The sequence below is a fragment of the Marmota flaviventris genome, chromosome 3, assembly GCF_047511675.1.
Source record: "Marmota flaviventris isolate mMarFla1 chromosome 3, mMarFla1.hap1, whole genome shotgun sequence".
Lineage (NCBI taxonomy): Eukaryota > Metazoa > Chordata > Mammalia > Rodentia > Sciuridae > Marmota > Marmota flaviventris.
This window is the reverse complement of record NC_092500.1, coordinates 163,549,754-163,566,069: the sequence shown is the minus strand read 5'-3', so window position 1 is coordinate 163,566,069 and position 16,316 is coordinate 163,549,754. Positions and strand designations below refer to the sequence as shown.

The 16,316-nt window shown below is 44.7% G+C and overlaps 1 long non-coding RNA gene across 1 annotated transcript in view; it reads right to left on the bottom strand.

The window, feature by feature from the left end:
- Positions 1 to 3,689: 3,689 nt before the first annotated feature.
- The window catches only part of LOC114085762 (uncharacterized), a 35,867-nt gene continuing 23,240 nt past the window's right edge, over positions 3,690 to 16,316 (bottom strand). Inside the window, exon 4 of the long non-coding RNA XR_003581550.2 lies at positions 3,690 to 3,741. This is a non-coding gene — a long non-coding RNA (uncharacterized lncRNA). The remainder of the gene's footprint in view (positions 3,742 to 16,316) is intronic.

The following is a 16,316-nucleotide window of genomic DNA, read 5'->3' as shown; positions in this document are numbered from 1 at the left end:
GGTTCAATCGGGATGGATTGAACACATGACAGTGGACCTGTGAGATGTTAATGGAGCTGAGAAATTCCTAGTGCCCAGTGACACTGTGGCTGTCCCAAGGTCTTATAGCAGCAATCACCCAAATGTATGTGGCAATGCTGGTGTGGATAACCCTGAGCTGCCTGTCATATAAAAGTAGAGCCCGAGCAATATGTCCAGCACAGGACATCTTTGTGAATAGCTTTTACTGGCTTTTCAATTTACTATACTTTTAAATCATTATTTTAAACTGTACTCATATATTTAAAAAGTTAACTGTAAAACAACCCCAGACGGTTCCTCGGGAGGTAATTCCAGAACAGAGGCCGTGATGTCACAGGAGATGCCACTGCCCCTTGCAAGGGGACCAAAGGCAGCGACAGGAGACAGTGACACTGAGGATCCTCACCTTGAGAGGCCTAGGCTCACGTGTGTGTTTGTGTCTTTATTTTTAATAAAAAGAAAGTCTATAAAGTAAAATAAATAAAATTAAAACCTTGTAAACAGAAAAAGCTTATACAATGAATATTTAAGGACAAAATATTTTTGTAGCACTGTGTACTATGCTTATGTCTTAAGCTGTGTTATTTCCAAAGTCAAAAAGTTTTGAAAAATTAAAAGTTTTATAGTTATTTATTATTAAAGAAAAAAATTTTATAAATGTAGGATGGCCTCCATGTACTGTGTTTATGGGCTACAGGCTGTACCCAAATCCTGGGCCTCCACATTCACTCTGTGCTCACTTGTGGCCTCACCCGGAGCAAGTCCCAGTCCTGCAGGCTTCATTCATTGAGGGTCCTTCACAGATGTGCCAGACGCTCACTGTGCCCATTCTATGTTTAGACATGTTTAGTGCACACACACTCCCTACTGTGTTTCGAGAGCCTACATGGCACTGTGATCGCCTGTGATATTCAGTACAGTGACATGCTGCGCAAGCTTGGAGCCAAGGAGCAGTGGACGGTGCCACACAGCCCAGGTGTGCAGTAGGCCACACCCACTCAGTGTGTGTAAGTACTCTCTATGATGTTCACACGGTGGAAACACCTAGGGATGCGTCTGTCAGAGCATCTCCACGGTCAGAGGATTCATCACTATGTCAAACAATAATAATGCCTGAAATATGTGGGGCATGGTGGTGCACATTTGCCATCCCAGTGGCTCAGGAGGCTGCAGCAGGAGGATCACAAGTTCAAACCCAGCCTCAGCAATTTAGTGAGGACCTAAGCAACTCAGTGAGACCTGGTCTCTGAGTAAAATATAAAAAAGGGCTGGGGATGTGGTTAAGCACCCCTGGGTTTGATTCCTAGTACCAAACAAATGCCTGAAATAGGACCAAAAAACCAGCCATCTTTGTGTCATCCCGTCTCACTCTTAAAGTCTATCTTCCACATTCACATTTTTATCTATTTTATTATTTATTTATTTTAATATCAAGAAACTACTCAAGTTCTTCCTTGGCTTGACATCCTTTGACATAATCTACCGTCTCTATCATGAATGTGGATTGAGTATTTTTACTGGTCCCTTCTTTCTCCCTCAACTTGCAGATATGGTTACATCACAACTTACTAAATTAATAATAAACATTTGCATTATCATGAACAAAGCAGCCTTGCTGGCTACTGGGCTAGGAATGGCATCCAATTTCATTTCCTCTCTGGGCCAGGTTTAGTTGCTTAGTTTCTGGAACTGCTTTGCTCCTTTCTGGTGGAACTCCCCGGCTCCCACAGGCCGCCCCTTCACCTGGGCTGAGTCGCTGGTTCGTTCACCTTTACTCTATGGGCTCACATTTGCTCCAGCAGAAAGTCAGTCTTCCTAAGCAGATGTCTCTTCCGGTAGTACTTTCCAGAACACAGGTCATGGAATGCACTAACAAGGGGCGTGCTGGGTAGGGTTAAAATTGCTGAGGTCATTATCTCAAGCTCTGAGATTTCCCCACCCCTCCCCTAGTTTACAAAGTGTTTTCCTTTTCTTTCTTTTCTCCTTATCTTCTTCCTTCTCCTCCTGTTGCTGAGAACTGGGTCCTTGTTCCGAAGCCAATCCCATAAGGAGGACGCAGTTTTTGAGAGAGAGAAAAAAGAGATTTGTTGCATTGCTAGCAAAGGAGAAACACAGGGGACTCCTGTCCCCAAAGGCTGTGATTCTGACCATCAGCAGGAACAGGAGGCTTTTAAAGAGGTGACTCAAAGGCTACATTCCATGCATTCTTTATGGAAGTTGTAATTCACTTGTTAATTTGGGAGATAGTCATTTTTGAGATCTTCTGGAGCCATCCAGAAGTCTGAATTATTTTGTTCCTGTTCTGGGTGTGTGCTCAAGGACAGATACCTATGCCTAGGATGGGAAAAAAGGTGGTCCTGTTTCCCCTGAGATTAGGGATGGGGAGAGATTAGGGAGGAGCAGAGAGAGAAAGGAAGAGAAAGAAACATGTCCATCTTAAAAATAGGTTAAGTGGCAGAGCAGCAAGGGCTGTATTCAAAGCATAGAGTGAACCACTGTTACACCTTCTCTCCCTCCCCTCCCATCTTCTGAAAAACTGTGTATGTGATACATTAGAGAAGTGTACACTTTTTAAGTGCATGCTTTAGGAATTGTGGGTTTGTGTATATCACTGAGATGAAAATAAACAACACTTCTAATCATTCCGAGAAGGCCCCTGTGTGCCTCTCAGCCAGTGTAAACCCACTCCCACTCCTATAGGGAACACTTCTACCTCCGTCAATGAATGTTGTCTATACTTGAACTTCTTAAGCATTTCTCTACTTACTCAGGTCTCTCTTCATTTTTCTCATTAGGATTTTGTAATTTTTCACTATTACATTTCTTGAAGGGAAGTCTACAATGTCTTGGTGCCCTTTAAATGTCATCTCACTGCATCTCCCTGGGCTATGCATCATGCTTCCAATTTTGCTGGAGAGTCCAATGACCAGTTTTCACTCACACCATCATCTACTCACACAACAAGCACGAGAGGCCAGCTTTGAACTTGGGTTGATATGACTCCAAAGCCTGGGCTCCTTCTTCTATAAATGAGTATCTCAAAACAAATACCTTTTGCTCACAAACAATATTTCATACAGGGCTTTCCATTTACGTTTTTTCAGCAGTGAAAAAATTCAAAGCCTGAATGGTCTGTAGAAACCTTACTGCACACTTTAAGAAATATGATGTTACTTTCATCTGTTCTTGTTGCTTTTCTTCCTCTTGAACGATGTTCCAAATTCTGTCTCAACTTATAGTGAAATTGGCCTTGGAGTTCAGTGTTCATGAGCCACTTGCACCCCAAGTAAGGGTCAATTTCCATTGTTTCCAGAAGAGGGCAGTACAGTCCACAACAAAATTGCTTGGGTGCTGACCTAGTCAGCTGAATGCACGGACCAGACCAACTTGTGTGACTTGAAACAAGATGTTGTTGACTTACTGTGAGTTGAATACTTATTAATTCATGTGGCCCTTACATACACAATAATGTTGAGTAAAGATTACTTTCTGCATTCTGTCCTCCATTTACCTCTGTCCTATGTTCCTTTGAACTCCAGCTTGAGCCTCCTTCTAACTCTTAAGCTAAGTGAGTAAGGATTCTGTTTCTTTGGGCTGTTTTCCAAAGGATGATCCTAAAGAGGGGCTGATGGATGTGCTGACAACTTACCTCAAAGTGACAGCTGTTGGCTGACTTGAGGACAGAAACTTCGCCTGCCATCTGGTTAGCACTGGGTGAATCTATGAAAGAATATTTAAAGAAACAATTAAAAATTTAAAATAATAAAAACAAACACTTTCTGGGCCCGGCACTTTTCCAATACAGCTGCCTACTGAGGCAGTGGTGGTTTATGTGTGCCACATGCAGGAAAATTCCAAATTGACAACCAGACAGTCCTGAGGAGGTGGGAATCTCAGACTCAGCAAAACTACTGCAGGGGCCAATTTATGCTTTTGTTATTATTATTAATAACTTTTTTTGCAGCGCTGGGGATTGAGCCTAGGGCATCACAACACTTGGCAAGTGCTCTACCACTGAGCTAGATACACCCTAGCCCATTGATTTCTGCATTTTTTTAAACTTCTTTTTCAGTTGTAGATGGACAAAATAACTTTATTTTATTTAATTTTATGTGGTGCTTAGGATCAAACCCAGTGCCTCACATGTGCTAGGCAAGTGCTCTACCACTGAGCTACCACCCCAGCCCCTGATTTCTGCATCTTAACAGGTCACTTCAGTGCCAACCTTGCTGTCAACCTGGGGGTGGGCAGAGCCTCCCTGCACCCTTCTGTAAGGGCGATTGACCTTTTTCCCCCTCAGAAATCTTGGGGCCTTCATGGTTATGTCACGTGGTATCATAGAAAGACAAATGTCATTATCCCTGGTTCCTGACACAGAGCTCCAAACCCTTGGAATTTCCTAAATGATAGGGAAGATGGGAGTGTCCTGTTTTAATGAGGTGATTCTTGTCAGGCCCCAAGTGGCTTTAGGTAGAGCCTGGTAGGTGGAAAGACTGGGCTTGGAGTAGCTTAAGACTTTGGGCTCCAACCCGTGGAGGGGAGGAGCTGGAGCTGGAGTTCAATGATCAGAAGTGAATGATTTAACCAATCACGTCTTTGCAATGAAACCTCGACAAACACCCCTAAAAGATGGCGTTCAGAGAGCTTGCAGGTGGGTGAATATCTGGAGGTGCTGTAAGGGTGGTGTACCCAGAGAGGGACAGAAGCTCCACTTCCCGCTTCCCCACAATACCTCACCCTGTGCATCTCCCCCATCAGCCATTCCTGAGCTGTATCCTGTATGATAAGCTGATACAAGTATGCTCCTGAATTCTGTGAGCTTGTCTAGACAATAATGGAACCTAAGGACGGGCTGTGAGCAACCTGGTTTACAGCCAGTCAATCAGAAATGACGGTGGCTTAGGACTTGTGATTGGCCTCCGAAGTGGGGATAGTCTCGTGGACTGAGCCCTTAATCTGTGGGGTCTGCACTAACTCTGGGTGTGAGGGTAAAATTGAGTTGTATGTGTTGTGAACACCAAGTTGGTGTTGGAGAATGAGAGAACTGTTGGTGGGCAGAAAATACCCCAGAGTCAGTCACTTACCTGCTGCTCATACACATTACTGAATTTGTCCTTCCAATTCAGTGTGTGTAGGTGTCAGGGACTAGAAGGAAATTCTCCTTCAAAGATTAGCCTGACAGCCCCCTGGGAGACATCCTGCCTGGGAGGCATCCTGCAGCTACCTATCTCCCTGGAACATCCTGCGGTTATCAGGATCATCAGACATCTTGCAGCTGGCAGTTTTACCACCCACATCCAGCAATTGCTGATTAGACAGCTTCCCCATCCCCAGCATATAAATACCCCTGTGTGAACAATAAAAGTTTGCAGCTTGATCAGAACTCCTGTCTTGCTGTCACCTTTCATGTCTCTTGTCCCTTCATTCCTCCCCATCTAGGTTCGCTGCCCACGTTGATGTGTCCTGCCTGCCGGACGGGACATGTAGGACCTCCCCAAGCCACCCCAGGGGCTCCTGAAGGGTGCTTTTGGGTTGGTGGGTCCTTCTCTCACCCTCTTCCTAACTTTCCATGGTGCCTGAGCTTGGACCATCTTGATTGATTGGAACTTGGAGTGGAAGTTCCGCTAGTACTGCTCACTACCTGTCATTTCCTAGTCTGGGATTTGGTGTCCTCATCTATGAAGTTGGGAGGTTGGTCCTTCCCAATCCTACCATTTTAGGATCCTGTGCATTCTGCTTTCATCTCTTTTTAGGATGTGTGTGGAGAAATTCTGAGCAACTGAACTTGGTCGAAATTACTTGGGTGGTCCCATGAAATGTTTCACGGATCTGAGACTGGAAAACCTGTTTATCTCTTGTTTTTTGAATCTTTTGAATATTGACATTATTCATGTGGCTCCTCAGATTAGCTCTTAGCAACCAGAGGGAGACAAGGAGTTTTGGGTGGGGAAAATCCTTAGGATTTACACGCATCAGATGAAACTTTTTTTTTTTTTTTTTTGGTACTTAAGATTGAACTCAGAGGCACTAACCATTGATCCACATCCCCCATTCCCAGTCCTTTTAATTAATTAATTAATTTAATTGAGACAGGATCTCGCTTAGTTGCTTAGGGCCTCACTAAATTGCTGAGGCTGGCTTTGAACTTGCCATCCTCCTGCCTGGGATTATAGGCGTGCACCGCAGAAGAACCTGTTGAGTTCATTATGACACCAGATTTCGGCTTCAGTTTCCCTCTTCAAAAACAAAAGAAGCATTGCAAATATCATAACTGAAAGGGTTAGAGGCAGCAAGGATAGGTACTTTGACATACTATGAGGCCTGAGAAGCTCCTCAAGGTCCTGTGTCCCACGGGAGCCAGGCACCAGCAGAGTTTACCTTATGAGGACTGACTTTAAGGAAATTCTACATTCAAATGCATGCTTCATTGAATAGCTCTATTTATGAGCTATAATTATGTCCTATAAATCCTACACGGAATGTTATCTTACACTTGATTAAATTGCTTCACAGCATTTTTGTTCCGTTATAAAACTTCATTTTTCACTGTTGATCAGACTTGAAATGGTGTTCAGTTCTGGGGCACAGGAGATCATTAGAGATGTAAGAGACAGGGCTTATTCATTAAAAGCACTGGGCACATTTTGTAGGTACTAAGAACCTCAGAAATGATTAGTTCTGCCATGTTCATTTCCTAAGATAACTATGGCATAGTGAAAAGGCGCCCAGGGTTCAAAATTAAAGGTTTGATCTAGATGCTTCCTGCCTAGGAGACTCCGGGCGGGTGCCTTCATCCCATTCTTACAAGCACTAAGATTCAGTACCCTTAGCTCCCCTGCCTGTCCCAGAATTACTGCAAGGATCAGATGAAAGAAAGTGTGCACACAAGGAAAAATCAGAGAAAGTTATCATACAAAAGTATGAGTCTCCCCAAAGGTCCAGATGGTTGAGGCTCAAATAGCTTCCTAAATTACAGAGAGGAGTAGAGACTAGGATAGGAAGAGGCTTGGAGCATCCCGGAGGGTGATGAGGAAAAGGTCTCTTAGGTGAGCTCTTGGAATCCCCCTCAGAAGAATAGATGAGGGGTCTGCTGGGGGGAGAGGCTAGGATATAGCTCAGGGTTGGGCACTTGCCTAGTGCTATGATAAAACCCTAGAAATGTCTGTCTGGGCAGGTGTCCTACATGTGGAGACTTTCACCTCTTTCCCCAGTGATTATCTTCCCTGGTGATTTGATGGGATCCTGAGGGAGGAGGTTAAATTTAGTTGCATTCTTTTCCTTAATCAGATAAGTTTTCTCTCCACCCTCTGGGCAGAAACCTGACAAGTTCCAAAGGACCTGGAGGCAGCTTCTCAGGCCTCACATTATGAAAAAACACCTATCCTTGGGCTTTTTTTTTTTTTTTTTTTTTTTTTTTGAGCCCTAACAATATCCCAATCCCTGGAGCCTGTGAGTATAATGGCCAAAGAGATTCTGTCAATGTGATTTAGAGTCTTGAGATGGGAAGATTATCCTTGATTTCTGGGAGAGGTTCGATCTTATCAAATAGATCCTTAACGGAGGCCTGGTCCTGACGGAGGTCAGAGTCAGGAGATGTGACCACAGAAGAAGGGTCAGAAAGATTTGGCAGACCTGGAGTTCCAGTGACTTGGGAAACTGAGGCAGGAGGATCCAAAGTACCAGGCCAGCCTCCGCAATTTAGTGAGACCCTCAGTAACATTGTGAGACCCAGGCTCAAAACAAAAAAATAAAAGGGCTAGGAATGTAGTTTGGTGGTAGATCACCTCGGAGTTCAAGCCCCACTACCCCCCACCAAAAAAAGAGAGAGATTCTGAAGATGGAAGGGACTATGAGCCATGGGACCTGATGGTGTCAAGAAGATGGCAAAGGAGACGAAATGCCTCTCCAGACCTCAAACTGCAGGAAGAGACGTCCCTACCAGCTCCTTGATGTCCACCCAGTGAGACTCATTTTGAACTTTTAACTTGTAGAAGAGTAAGGTTAAAAATAGAATTATTTTAAGTCAATAAGTTTGTGGCAATTTGCTAGTAGTGATAGAAAACAAATACAGATACAAAAAAATATATACATATATACATACATAGAGAGAGGAAAAATTGAATCAATGGACAGAGGGAGAGAATTAGGAAAGATCCTTTACTGATCATATGCAGATCCACCAGGAGGAGACCTCGCCACACTGTTGACTCCTTAGTCAGGGGAACCTCCAGCTTTCTTGGTTCCAAGGGGTTTTTCTCCCAGCATAGAAAACCCTTCCTCTACAGAAAGGCTCAAGGTAAACTTGAGAAGCGGTTGGTCACTTAGCTATTCTCTTTCAGTTTGGACCTTGCGGGTCACCCCAAGGTCCAGCAGCCCTCTCACTGTGGGACTGTGGTGTACTGATGGCAGTTCCCTAAGGTCTCCTGGGACTCCCAAGGCAGCTCCCCAGGGCTAAACCACCAGCCAGCTTCCTGCCAAACAGAGCCTGCCTGCTCCCTCTGTGTAGATTCAGCGGGTGACCCAGGAAGTTGGCAGCCCACCCTGGGCTCTTTCTCTGCTTTCCCTCCTGTCTATCTCTCTTCTCATTTTCCCTCTGCTTCATTCAGGCATTCGTGTGTTTGTATGGTCATTGTTATAATTTATTAATCTCTTATGGTATATCCGTTATTATACCAAAAAACCAAAATTGAATCCTGTCTTTCTAGAAACTCGATCATTGTTCAAGAGGGGGCTTGGGAGGGGGACTCTGTTAGGATTTAAAGTGTCTGGGAGCAAAAGCAGATCCTTCCTACCTGCTATTAGCCACTCTTAGGTAGCCACTCAGTGGCAGGGGGAATGGGGGGTGGGAGAGAAACTTGTCCAGAGGAGATATTTGACCTTGAAATAGAGAGAAGAGCATGTGTCTCACAAAGGGAGTCAAGTACAAGGACAGGGCAGTATGGCAGGTCCTCAAATGACCCTCAAGAGCAAGTGCAGAGGCAGGAGGCAGGTCTGGCAACGTGCGAGAAGAGGCTTCGAGGCCACCCCAGGGAGTTCGGACTTACTTCATAGCCAGCGGGGATTATAGTCAATCCTCAGAACCTGTGGCTTCCGCATCTGTCAATTCAGCGAGCTGCAGAGTGTGGTGTGTAGTTGGGTCAAGGAAGGTTGTGTCTGTACTGAATGTGTACTGGACTTTTGTTTCTTGTCATTGTTCCCTGAACCATGCAGTGTAGCAAGTGTTCACACAGCACTGACATTGTGTCAGGTGTTATGAGCAATCAGAGATGATGTAAAGGACTCAGGAGAATGTGCACAGTTTATAGGCAAATACTTTGTCACTTTAAGTAAGGACTTGAGCGTGGATGTTGGTATCCTTGAGGGGTCCTGGAACTAATTCCCCATGACGGTGGCTAAGGGTTTTATTCATGTCCTAATACGGCTAAGTTGGTGCTTTTGTAAGATCTCTTTGACAGCTATGTTGGGATTGTGGAAAGCAAAGGAGAGATTATGGAGTGAATTCCAGGCAGAGCTGGTGAGCTACCAAGGGAAACTGCAGAAAGCAGACCCTGGAAATCGTGCCGAGTGGGCCAAGGTCTCGCCCTGGCCTGATGAACCCGAGGGCTCCTGTGTGCCTCTAAGGAGGGCTGTGACTTCTGGCAGAAGCCCAAGAGGAGGAGGTAGACAGTCCTGGGTAGCAATCCCGTCCTGCCGGTAGCCACACCAGGCAAATGCAATCACCCTGGAGCCTCAGTTCCTCCTGGGGAAAATGAAGGTGACAGGGTCTGCCTTCCCAGGGCTGGGGTGGCTCAATGGCATCACACATGGGAAAGCCCCCACCAGGCTGCCCGGATGTGGCAAGTGAGTTCCAGTTTTCTAATTTGCACATGTTCCTGAGAAGAGACTTCTAGCAAGGTTTCTTTCCCTGGCGGAGCTAGCCCGCTAGCAGCCCGCTAGCAGCCCGATTGCCTTGTGCATCTGTGTCTCTGTGTGCCCGTGACTCTTCCCTGTGCGATATCATACTGCAGGGGTTTGGGAATCTTCACGTTATCCTTTCTGTAAGGATAATGTCTCAAATTTTTTTTTCCAATAAAGAGTCTGACTTGGAGTCATCCAGGAAATTGAGGGTAGGGATTAAGGCAAGGAGAGAGTTGAGCTCCCAGGGTACTAAATGAGGTGACAGGGAGGGGGCAGTGGCAATTGGAAGAGTTCTCTGATGCCCTAGGAATCATCTCTGAGCCCCACACAGCATGTGGCCAGTGCCTTGGACATGGAAGGTGTTTTTAAAAAGCTGGATGAGCTTAGGATAGATTTGGCTTATTTACTTAAGTGGCAAAGAATATGGAGTGGCAATGGAAAAATAGGTTTGGGAACCCCACAGTGTTGGGAATAGAGCAGGGTGAAAAAGTTCCCACCTGTGTGTTTGGTGTGTACCTAAAGTTCATCAGGCTTGGAAGTTAACAGGTTCAACCTTATGGATTTCCAGATGCCTGTCACTCTTCCTCCCTGCCCATGGACACAACGACATAGGAACAGTAAATTTGGAAACATGGAGCGCATCATTCCTAGAGAGACTACTAGCAGGGCCTGTCTCTGGCTTGCAGACACACATAGGGAACTCTGTTAGAAAAACCACCCATTGGGCTTGCTCTGCTGGGGCGTGTAAACCCAGCCTTCCAAACTTGGTCTTGAAAATCACAATATCCTGATGACATCCTCTGGCTGTCTTTTGACTTGGCATTAGCAAAGGTTGAATGGAGCAATATGGTATTAACCCAAGTGAAAAAGCTATTGTGCTTCATTTCTGGTGTGGTGACTTGTTTTTCTCGAGGCATTTCTGGGCTCAGCTCTGTGGGTTGGGCTGCATGCTGGTGGCTGGATCTGTGGGGGCCACCAGGAAGCCTGTTATGCAGCCAAGGGTGTCTTCAGTGGGTGTCCGCTGCAAGCGCAGGAGCTGGCCAAAGGCTTTGGTGGAGCCTTCAGGCATCCAGCAGGGGGTGGGCTCCCAGAACCATTAGGTCCTTTGGGTCCTTTCATTTAAGAGAGTTTCCACCCTCGGTTTTCTTCCTCTGATTCCTAGACCAATTGAGATTCCTCAGAAGTAGCCTGGAAAAGCTTGCACCCTGGCAGAAAGAACAGAGACCACCCCTCCTCGTCCTTAGATGAACTTTTTGATGGGCTGAAGACATGGCAAGATGACTAAGACCTCTTTGTTTTGACTTTATCAGCTTCTAATATATTCTTTTGGTTTAGAGATTTGTTTTCACTGATCAGAGCTGCTTTAATTCTCATGCGTAGCAACTTGATTTGAGTATGCAAAGGTTTGACAATAAGTTCCTGTATAAATGGGTTATGATTGCCTAGGGAAAATGCCTGTTCCCATGAGGAACAGTAGGATCCTGGGGACCCTGAGTTCTCCTTTCCAGAGCCTTTGTGTGGTAGAATGAATCTCCAGGCCAGAAGCTTGGTAGGCCTCAGGCAGAAAGACCCAAGACACATAGCCCCACGGAGGTAGGTAACTGTCTAACAGCCTCCCACACTGATCCTCATCAACTGTTGTGCTCTCTGGGCCACCCATATTTTTAAGTGGAAGTTCAGTGGGTTCACAAGAAACCAGTTGCTATGGTTCAGACATCCCCACCAAAACTCATGTTGAAATTTAATCACCATCATGTGGTGTTAAGAATGGGACTGGGCGGGGCTTTTAAAAGGTGGTTGGGTTATTAGGGTTCTGCCTTCATGAGTGGATGAGTCCACTAATTCATAGATTGATCCATTCATAGATTAGTGGATGGATGGGTGATCATGAGCTCTCTGTTGTGCTTGCCCTGACGTGCCATGTGATGCCAGCCAGCATGTCATTACCCAGAAGGTAGGTCCTCCTCCGATGCCAACAGAAGCCAGCGCCAAACTGCTGGACTTCCAGAAGCATGAGCTAAATACATTTATTTGCTTTATAAATTATCCAGTGTGTGGTATTCAGTTCTGGCCATAGAAAATGGACTAACACACCAGCCCTGTCCTTGCTGTCTGTTGCTAGAACTTCTTCACTACACAGCGCAGAGGAAGAGGCAACACCCTAGGTCAGACGGAAGGAAGAACCAGGAAACCAGCTCTCAGGAATATTCTTGGCTTTTTCTTTTCCTCATAGTAATTAAACTGATTTTTTTTAACAAAAGATATAGCTTTTTGCAAAACATGAACTTTTTGATGGGGCGAAGAACTTATTTTGTAAATTACATTAAATCTCCCTAGGCCTGGTTTACCTTCCTGAGAAATGGCAGTAGTTTAGGTGGAGGATAGGCCAACATTTGCCCCATGATGATAGAGAGAGGAACCACTGGGAAGAACTAATGAGAACAAGATGGCGACCTGGAGGTTCAAACTAACTCAGAAGGGTGAAAAATTAATTTTAAGGATCATCAAGAATACAGAAAACCCATTAAGATTTGAATACTGAGGGAATCAACAAATAATTTGTTTATACATTGAAGTTTCAACAGGAGTTCTCGCAAACAATCTCTCTAGGAAACATTCTAGTTAGATATAATCTTCAAGGTACAAAACTGGACCTCTGGAATCATTTTTAAAATCTACAGTTCCACAGCCAGGCACAGTGGTATACGCTTGTAATCCCAGTGGCTTGGGAGGCTGAGGCAGGAGGATTGCTAGTTCAAAAGCCAGCCTCAGCAAAAAGTGAGGCACTAAGCAACTCAATGAGACCTTGTCTCTAAATAAAATAGAGACATAAAGGGCTGAGGATGTGGCTCTGGGGTCGAGTGCCCCTGAGTTCAATCCTTGGTACCAAAAAATACACACACACACACACACACACACACTTCCACAAATGTAGGCAGGCCCTTCTTCTATTGACCAAAAATACTGACTTGAATTCAAGGGAGACTGAACTCTCTTAGGACGTTGAATCCTGGGTAGAATGATAGTAAGACCTTGTTCTCTAGGAGAGTAAATGGTTCTGTTGGAAAGAGAGAGAGTAAAACAAACCACTTGAAATATTATCTATGTTAGTCAGCTCGGGCTGCTCTGAGGGCCTAGTGGCTCACACAGCAGACACTTATCTTCTGACTGTTCTGGAGGCATGGTTGTGTTCTAGTGAGGACCCTCTTCTGGTTTGCTGATGGTAGCTATCTCCCCATGTACTCACCCCGGTTTTCTTCAAGGCGTGGCTGTAGAGAGACAGAGTTCTCCAGTGTCTCTTGTTATGAAGAAGCCATGTCCCACCCTCATGATCTCATTTAATTCTAATTGATCTCCCACAGGTCCACTCTCCAAATACTATTCCATTGGGGGTTAGGGCTTCAACATTTGGGGAGCAGGGGCAAAAATCTTCAGTCCATCAGGGTATGGAAGCTGTGGGAGAGTAACTGAAGTGCAAATTCAGAAAATTCCTGAAAGAGCTCAAAGGAAGGTGAGATCTCTTGGGTATGGAAAGGTGCTATGGAAGCCATTGAGTCTGGCTGCATTCCCCCAAAGCAGATGGGAGTCAGCTGAGGAAAGGAGTTCAGGAATGCATCTTAGGAAAGACAGAGCAGATGCCTCCAGGAGAGCACAAGGTATTTTAGGGATGTTGGGACCATGGGTAGAGGATGGGGGAGGGATGGTCAGTGGGATGGGAAAGAAGTGTCATGTTGAGCAGAAGTGGGAGCTAAGGAAGGAGAGGCAAGCTCCAAGGCCAGGTGGGGGAGACTGCTTTCTTTCTGGTGGTTATGAAGAGACCACATGTAGTAGTCCAGGAAGACAGCTCCATGGCCAGAGCTATACAGAATAGACAAGGGGGCCACAGGAGACAGGAGCCTGCTGAGAAGGCTGCAGCAGTGTCCCCAACCCTGAGGGAACCGGAGCCTGAGCCAGGGTTTTTGATCTTGCTATTATTTTTGCCATGTTGCAGGTGGCCATCGCTGACTTCCTTCTGTCTCCCAGAGTTGAAGGTGTTGCTCAATCTGGTGGAGTGTGAAGAAGTCCAAGGGCTCTTTCAAAATCCTTGTCCTGTTTGGACTAAGAAAGCCAGAGGACAGTAGAAAGAGCACCAGAAAGAAGCCAAAAGCCCAGAGAGACCATGAGCAAATACCTCCAGGTGTTAGAATCAGCCACAGCTTGATCTGTGGTGGAATTAGAGAGATTCCTGTGGGGTCACGTGTGGAAGCATTTGTTGGTGGAAATCTGACTATTAGGAAGCATGAAGACACCTCGTCCTTCGACGCCTTCTCTCCCACACAGGGAACGTGAACCAGAAAAATCACAGGGACTTGGGTTGGTTTCGTAAGATTCACTTTTCCACTAAAAACCCCAAAAAACTAAAACAACAACAAAACCAACACTCACTTTCTATCCAAACAAGATATCACTGGATATAATTCTCTGGAAATCATTTCACAATTCCCATTGCTACGCCAAATGCTCCTAAAGTAGATGGCTCTTCCTCTCCCGAGAGCACTGGTAAAGGAATTTCATTATATTTGGCAAAGAAAGTTAGACACATCCTTTTTAGGTGAAAGAGGGCTTGACCAAGCCATATTAGCCCAACTCCTCACACAGTTTGTAAGCCAAGTAAAAAATTCAAACCAACAGTATCTGCCTTGTTTTTTCCCATCCCTGTTTATCATTTCAGTGCCCTAAATACAGTAAAGACACCATGATCCCTGACATGGAAACTGCTGGTTTCTGTAGGGTGACCTGTGGTCAAGTGAGCCCCAGACAGGAAGCTGGCTGATAAGCCATTGGCCCAGAACTTGGATACGCCCCTGAACAGTATCTATTGGAAACATTCTATTATAAGGTTTGTGTCAAGTCATGTTCAGAATGACGCTGAATGTGGAAGGGTCTGGAGGCACATTCAGGGTTGGGAGGGGAGCAATCACACATTCTGGAACTTTCCATCTCTAATGGGTCTAAAATAAATCTTAAGACTAGACAGAGGGTCTCCTCTGGTCTTGAGTGAGATAAATGTGGCACAGGATATGTAGGTTGGAGCTCCTAATGAAAAATAATGATATTCTCTTAAATTCACAGGGCACCCTGCAACATATAGAAATCTTCTCCTTTGATGCGACAGGAACAAGGCAGGTATCATTCATTTCACTTTGTAGATGGAGACCCAGACATTCTGGAAGGTTCTGTGTCACATGCAGGTCACAGAACTCGTTAGTGGCACAGCCAGAATGCAATTCCAAGTATTCTGACTCCCATCCATGATACTTTCTGAAAGTTTTTTCTTATAAAGAAGCCTCTGTAAAATGAACCTATTTCCTTCTCTGAGTAAATGACCGGTAGCATAACAGTTGTAACAGTCACTTATAAGAAATGTTTTACCTGATTTTTACGCAGTTGGCAATCATCATTTGTGATTCAAGTCAAAAATAACCAGATTTTCTAATACTTTCAGAGGGGAAGAACTTTGGGCTCCATTGTAGCCAAGCTCCTCTTTAGAGTTCTACTTTTTAGCAAAATCTACCTTTCCACTCCCACCTCTCCACCTCAAACTTGCAAAATATACCTGAAACTGTTTCTAAATAATGTGGAGACTCATTCTCATGCCCCTCTCCCCTAGATCCCAGACTCCAGAGGAGGAAGGAGCTGGTAAGGAGAATGTGGAGCTGTGTCTCTAATTTCTCTTACAGAATTCATGGGACTTGTTTCTCTTACCAGTTCTGTGCAGAGAGCTCTGCTTTATCTCCAGCCTGGACACATATGCACCAGCAGTTTATTCTCCAGAATAAACTCCAACCCAAACAAGTCATAGATATTCTGAGGTTGTCACAATGACATTTTGGAGGTGGTCTCTGTTTTGTTTTAAATGGACAGCTGCAAGAACCTCACACAGTCTTCACATCAGTCCCCAACCTCTGCACCAGATTCCATTGTCGACCCTTCATGCTGTTTTATTTTGTGTCAAGCATAAAATTTTGTATAACAGCATAAATACATACATACACATGTATATATCTAAAATTTTAGAAGACAAAACCTAATAAATATTCCTAAGAGTTTTGGGGAATGCAAAGGAAATTCTTAATGGTATCAGTGATCAACAGAGCAGGATAAGAGCTGGAGGCCATTGGGTCCTATGTTCCTTGATGTTTTCTTCTCCATCGTCTTTGACAAATGCAAAGATCTCATAACCTGTTTCCATGTTAATTAAAAATAAATGATCACCACTAAAGTCAAATTTAATTTAAAAAGTCAAAGCAATAGATCGAAGCTCTGCTTTGTTTTCTGACCTCATATCACCCACTACCAATTTGTGATATACTTTTCAGAATAACAAAATTTCTTATTCAACCACAACTTTGTATGTA